Here is a 6,905-nt window from a genome sequence, read left to right on the forward strand (position 1 = left end):
TGTTTGGGAGCTTCAGTAGTTAAAGACGGCTCTTAGAAGCCATTTATTGTTTGTTTGCAATGAATCCTTGTTTTATTTGCCAAAAGTAAAAAAAAAAGTACTTGTCCCTTTGTACAGTCAAATTCAACAAAATATTTGTCTTGTTCTGTTCACGACAAATATTGTCCCACCTCAGGGATAGATTTTACCTGTCGAGTAAAAGTATCATGATGTTCTGTTCTATGTTAGTCTTCGTATCCTTTATCTTTGTTATTTTTCTTTGATCTATGTTCTTTATCTTTAGACTTAGATTGTATCATCCTGTTCTTTCTCTCTATTTCTCTTTGTTCTTGTTCTTATTTTATTTTTATTTATTTTTATGAATAATTGCTGTATTGCTGTGGCTAATTGGAAAAAAACAATTTCCCGAAGACCTCCCGAGGGATCAATAAAGTTCTACCTACCTACCTACTCAAGACCTTGGCTCCTGCACAAGTTTAATTGATGTTATCTGTCGTCTCTGATATCACGGTAAGAAACTTCTGTTTAAGTTGGTGTAAATCTAAAACTGCAGGACAGGTATAATTATGTTTTATAATTACATTTTTTTTCTTTAATTAAAAATGAAGGGCATAATTTTATATCGCATAAGAGAAGTATGAATATCGTATAATTTATTTCAAAGGACATGACCAGAGAAATCATTTTCACACCTCACAATGAATCTCTATTTATAATGTAAGGTTCATTGTGACTCATCTTTCATTTGATTACCCCCCTGTATGGTTCGCAGGTAGGAAATGTCACAGAACAATAAATGTAATGAACACTGTCATCAACTATCTAAGCTAGCAGGAATACCGATCAGTGTACCAATATATACAAATGTTCCTTTGTTTACATTGATCGGTAGCTGCTTTAAAGGGTGGTAGGATTTAATGAACAAACGATATATATATAAACCATCAAAAAGAGAAAATAAATCATGTCAAATTGGGTAGGAACATACCTGCTTGAGACCTTGGCTCTTTAATGGGTCAAAGTGATGTTCTCTTCCATCTGATGTTACTAAAAGAAACAATGTTTTTCTAATTGCCAGGACAAAGCGTAAATCTTAAACTGCAGTATTTTGTTTTAAAAAACATGATAATTTTTTGAATAACATACATAAAGGGCTTCATTTTAATTTGGGTACTACATTTTTTTGGAGTCATGTTGTTGGTGCTAATTCTCCATGGGATTTTCAGGACATAGAATAATTGTGCACTTACAGTACTGTTAATATATAAATTATATTTACGATAACATTGAAACATGTTTTAGACACATCCAAACATTTAAAGTAAAATAAATAAATAAAACATTTTAGAGAGTTTATGATACAACATGCACATCTTTCAGAAAGTAAGCAGCTAATGCCCAAAATCCTCAGATTGCTTATGATATAAACCCGAAATATTTTCGAGTACTCCCCCTGTAGTCCAATATAATAATGACAACACGACTCCCTCATGAGCGTGGATAAGCGATAACAGGGTTTAATAAGTCAATAAATCGGATATTTTGTAAGAAACTGCAGATTTCTTTTAGTTTAGCTTTCGATTGAGACACATCAACAGTTAACAATAATATGGATAAATATATTAAGATGGTCTTTAATAATCGTAACATGTTGTGTGATCTAAACATCGGTGTTCCATGAAAACTAATCCAGCTCTGATGTGTCAGGCTCGCTCGCCTCTAACACTTGCATCCATCATCTGGGATTTTTACCCTTTCACATTTCACTATCACAAATCAAGAAGAAAGATTTAATCAGATATTTTTCGACAGCCGACCTTGGACGTATAGTGTAACAGCACGGCCGCCGCCTGAATACAAAACGCCCTCTCTTGGAGAGCGAGATGTGCGAAGGATCTCCCACATCACAAATCTCTCAATTTCTCCCATTCCCTGTGAAGTCAGGAGAAGAATATACAACACCGGTGAAACCTTGGCTTGCTGTCCTTCACTCCGGCACATCAAAGACGGGCTATAAAAATCCTAAAGAGCCACTCTCAAGACTTTCCCACATGTCTGTCGATGTTTTCAGGTGCCGGTCGGCCTCAACAAGAGCAAGTTTCAGCATCAAAAGTCCCCCCGAGAGGCGCGAGGCGGAAAGACATGAGCATTGATCTGCTTTTGTAACATGCAGCTGTTTGCTACAGGTCAATGGAATTCCATCAGAGTTGCTTCCTTTGGTCAATATCCTGCGGGACAGTCTTCAACAACAGCTTCTTCGTTAAGTTAATAGATTTGACCAGTATCACCACAGTAGCCATAGGTTGCATCAGATTGTGAAAGTAGAGGATACGTGAAGTACTTTTACCTCTTTGCAAACTCATCTTCTCTTCCCTTGAAACATCATGTTTCTCTCACTATGATCTTCATATTCTTTCTTTCTCCCTCAAGCGTTTTTTTTTAACTATTATAAGTCATAAAAAAGAATGAAAATAACACGTCTATGTTAGCAGTAGACTATAAATAATAATTTATATCTAGTACCAATAATCCCTACATGAAGCCTACAAAAATGTTAGACAATAATATGGAGTCTACTGACTCCTTTAAGAAACATCTTAAGACGTTTTTATTTGTTCAGGCTTTTCCTTGATTTTCTGGAACTCCTGTTGTGTTATCAGATTATCTTGACCTTTAGCATATACAATATACAATAAAGTATATATTTTATTGAGTATTGTTTTGATTGTTTAAGCGCTTTGTGACCCTGGTCTGGAAAAGCGCTATACAAATAAAAATTACTTACTTACTTACTTACTTAATTGTCTACTACAGGAATAAATAATTAAACATTATCATTTTTTTATTCCTACTTTCTTTCATTTAGGCAAATAATTGATCAAGATGCACTGCATCTGAGACACAATGCAAAACGATAGTTCATCTCATTAGACAATTTGAGGTTGTGTATTAAATTGAAGATTTATCAAATGTAATTTATAGATTATTATTTTAAAAATAGATACAAATAGTTTCAGGATGGTACATTTCATCTCAAGATAACTGTAGCTAGCACTGTTAGCAACTAGCTAAGCTAACTAGTAAAACAATTCAAAACATTTAATCAAATTAAAGTATTAGATATAGTTAAGAGGGTATTCATTGGATTATGAAATAATAAAAGTTTTTGGATTGAACTGCTAATTCTATATTTATATTCATGGACTTAACTGAACGTAAGAGGCGTTTGTCGTTGTTAATTTAATTGTTAATTGTTAAATTTAAAAACATAAATTATTCCCTTGTGACAAGAACCTCTTTACACGAACCTGCATCTTTGTATCTCCTGTTCAAATCTTTTATTGTTCTTATTTATCAAACTGGAGTACCAAACTGAACACTCCATTAATAACGTTTAATAATGTTGACAATCTTTTGGTTTCTGGTTGTTTCTCACAGTTCAACTCACAGTCAATGAGGCTCTTTTGCATATCACCTTGGCAACTGCCTTTTCTATCATTAGGCCTCTGTTCACTATTTCCTTAATGGTTGTTCCATTCTTACCCAAACATTTGGTATGGAAATGCATCTCCTCCCTCCTGCAAAAAATGAGGCTCTCAGCAGACAAAAACAACACCTGCATTAACACATCAAGGAGGGGAAGAAAAGAAAAAGTTATTCTCAACATCGTCCCAGAGGACCGCTGACAACTCACGTCTTTTTTATCATCAGAACCAATTTTCATTCGGGTTATTTGTTGCTTTGATATTTCCCTGTTTGCTTTATCTACTTTTGTTGTGCGTCTTCACATGTTGAAGACTCTGACACGGTTCCTTTGAGCTGAAAGAAAGTATAAACTACTGTAAAGAATGGATGAAGAATTACATTTTTACAAGTGTTGTTTGATTTTTTCACAACTTTTGTTGAATCCCGAGTGATGAGGAGTGTTATTTTTCAAATGGTTTAATGAGCCATTAAAGAAATTAAAAGAGAAAACAATGATTATTTCAAAAGTTACGAGAGGCCTAAGAATAGAAAGTTGAACGAGCAAAATTGATAATTTGTTAAATATTATGTTGGGGGGGAAAGTGTGAGTGAATAAATTGGAAAATAATTGTTGTCAAAACATTTTTATTTATTTAGATTAAAAGAAACATTCCCACATTTCACTTTGTAAAAAAAATTGAATCCTGGTTAAAATAATGAAACAATAATTGAAACATTTCAAATGTGGGGAATACAGACGCAGAACAGATGGAAAATATAACTTTTCACAAAATGAAAAGAACATTTTGTTAAATATTATTTAGTTTTATGTAAATTTTATTAACATATAAAAATGTAATATAGTTTCTATTCAAAGAGTAGAATATATTTAAAACTAATTACTGTCACAACATTTTATTTAAGCTTAGTTTATTTGTTATTAAAAAAGATTCTTACATTTTAGTTGGAAATAAAATAATGAAAAATTAGATTGAAACATTTCTAATAGATTTGGTGACGCCAAGAAGAAGAATCAGGGAAAATAAATGGATAAAAAAAAAGCATTTCTATCTAAATTTAATGGATTAAACAACTAGCATCTACAATTTTAATTGGTCAAATAAATAATCACGATAATAAATGGTGGGTGTGTTGTTTGCGATAATATATTTTTACCCGTCAGTTTTTATAGTTTTACTCTGAACTCAGACGGCTCTTTACTCAGAACCGAACTACATCCACGATTGATTTCCGAATTATAGCTGGTGATGCAGTTAATGGTCCCAAGCGTGAGTGTATAGGAAGAGCAAGACACAAAAAAGTATGAAAAATCCATCCATCTTTCAAAAAACGCTGACAACAATAATGTTGACTGATAAAGAATGTCATATTTTTCTCATCATTCTGTCCTAGAAGTTCCGTGGTGACGGTTATCATGTCGATTTTGCTGTCCGTTTGTGGGATGGTAAGATGTGTGTCGCCGTGTGATAGCGGTGTGTGGGGGCTCTGGGGTTGCATTAGCCGCTGTCTGGCGTCTGAGAGGGTGAGGGGAAGTGGGATCGGGGGCTTAATGTCTGTCGACTTCTATTTCCCTCTTAATTTCACACACTGTTGAGTCAGCCTATTGACTGAATGCTTATGGTGACGCTGGCCGTCCACCAACACTGCAGAGAGGAGGCACAACACATAACTCTTCCTTGCTGCTCCATTTCACCACACTGCAGTGCCACTTATTTAATCAACTGATACCAGGTCCATTCTCACGTCGGCGCAGACCTCCTCCGACATGCAAGTCCGTGATGCATTTATCGTGTTGTTGCTGTGGGACGTCTTTGTGTGAGACCAGAGAAGAGGCAAACTGTGTCAAGAGATACGTCTTTTCTCAAGGCTCTTAACACCCTTGTTTTCTTCCTGTGAGTGTGTGTGTGTAGGTGTGTGTGTATGTGAGTTTTCAACCATATGCCTGCAACAGTCTTTCAAGGGCTTCATTTCTGCGACATCGTTGACGGAACAAATCGTTTTCCTAGTGATGGTCTGATGAAGCTTCATGAAGCAGTGACATTATTTTCAGACTCCACTAGATGGCGGTCTCTGCACTTTTTCACTTTGTTTTGAACAACTTTTCTAATGAAACATCACATCATTTTTAAACTGGTGGCGCCACCTACTGACCTCTAAACAACATGACACTGCTTCATGAAGCGTCATCCGCCCATCACTACTTCTCCCTATAACTCAAACGTATGTATCCAATACGATGAGCTGAAAAAGTTAAATAGGTGGATTTAATTCAATTTATTGTGTGTTTTTTAAAATATAGTATTATGTTAATTGAGTCTCAGTGTACGTATCCTGTTCTGACCTGGCCTGCTTTTCGTCCGAGCTCCCCAGTTCATGAATTATTTTATTAATTGATGCATAAAGCCACAAGCTTGAAACTTTGGATGTCAATTCACAGCTTGAGCCATAAGTATGTTTAATAAACTATGCCAGAATGTGGACAACTAAAATAACGATAAAGTAATAAGTGTCTCTTCCCTGCTGTGTGTTGAGAAGAAAAAAAGAATTGTATTCTAGTGTTAATAATGTTAATGTAGTTTTAAAGCCCTTCAGCTATTTACATGAAAAATGAAGATCCAATAACAAAATCATCTTGTCATTATTTGTACATTAGCATGCAGCAAATTAAACCCAGAAGACAAAACCATTGTAATAATAATTGTTAATTCCAACAAGGATCTGACTTTTATAATCAATCCAATAAACCCGAATTATGGGGGAGACTTTATCATTTATCTTGGTCGGAAAAAACTCCCAAAATAACCCATTAAATCTCTTGGACCCATCAACACCAACTAATGTGTATAACTATAATATTAGATACCTGTTGAATAGACAATGATGAGTTCCAAATAAATATATTTCTTTCATATTTCTTTTCCTTTTATTCACAGAATTATTTATTCAAGAACCATTCACAAAAACATTGTGTTTACGCTTCACCAAAAATCAAAGGATACAAAGGAATAATTTCAATGCCTATGTATTCTTATTTAAAGATGTATCCAGATGTACCACATATTATTCTTATAAATAACAATATGTTTTCATCTGCTGAAGATTCGGGGAAACTAACAACAATTAAATACTTCTCTAGTCTTTCAATTCACACACAATTGCTGCGCTTTTTGAGGGAATAAGGAAGAATAACAATGAAGATTTTACATTTTCATTTTGTCTCCTCATCTGATCTCAATCAGAATGTTTGCATCTAAAAAAAAAACTCTTTATTAACTTATTGTTACGCAAATTACTGAGAATTTTACCGAGTTAAATATTACTATCTTCTTCTTTACTTTTAGTGACTTGCCTAATACTCGTGATATATTTATCAATGAATATTCATCCCTTTTAAAGTTTACAAATGAATTGCATAAACA

The sequence above is a fragment of the Callionymus lyra genome, chromosome 9 (genome assembly GCF_982586985.1).
Source record: "Callionymus lyra chromosome 9, fCalLyr1.hap1.1, whole genome shotgun sequence".
NCBI lineage: Eukaryota > Metazoa > Chordata > Actinopteri > Syngnathiformes > Callionymidae > Callionymus > Callionymus lyra.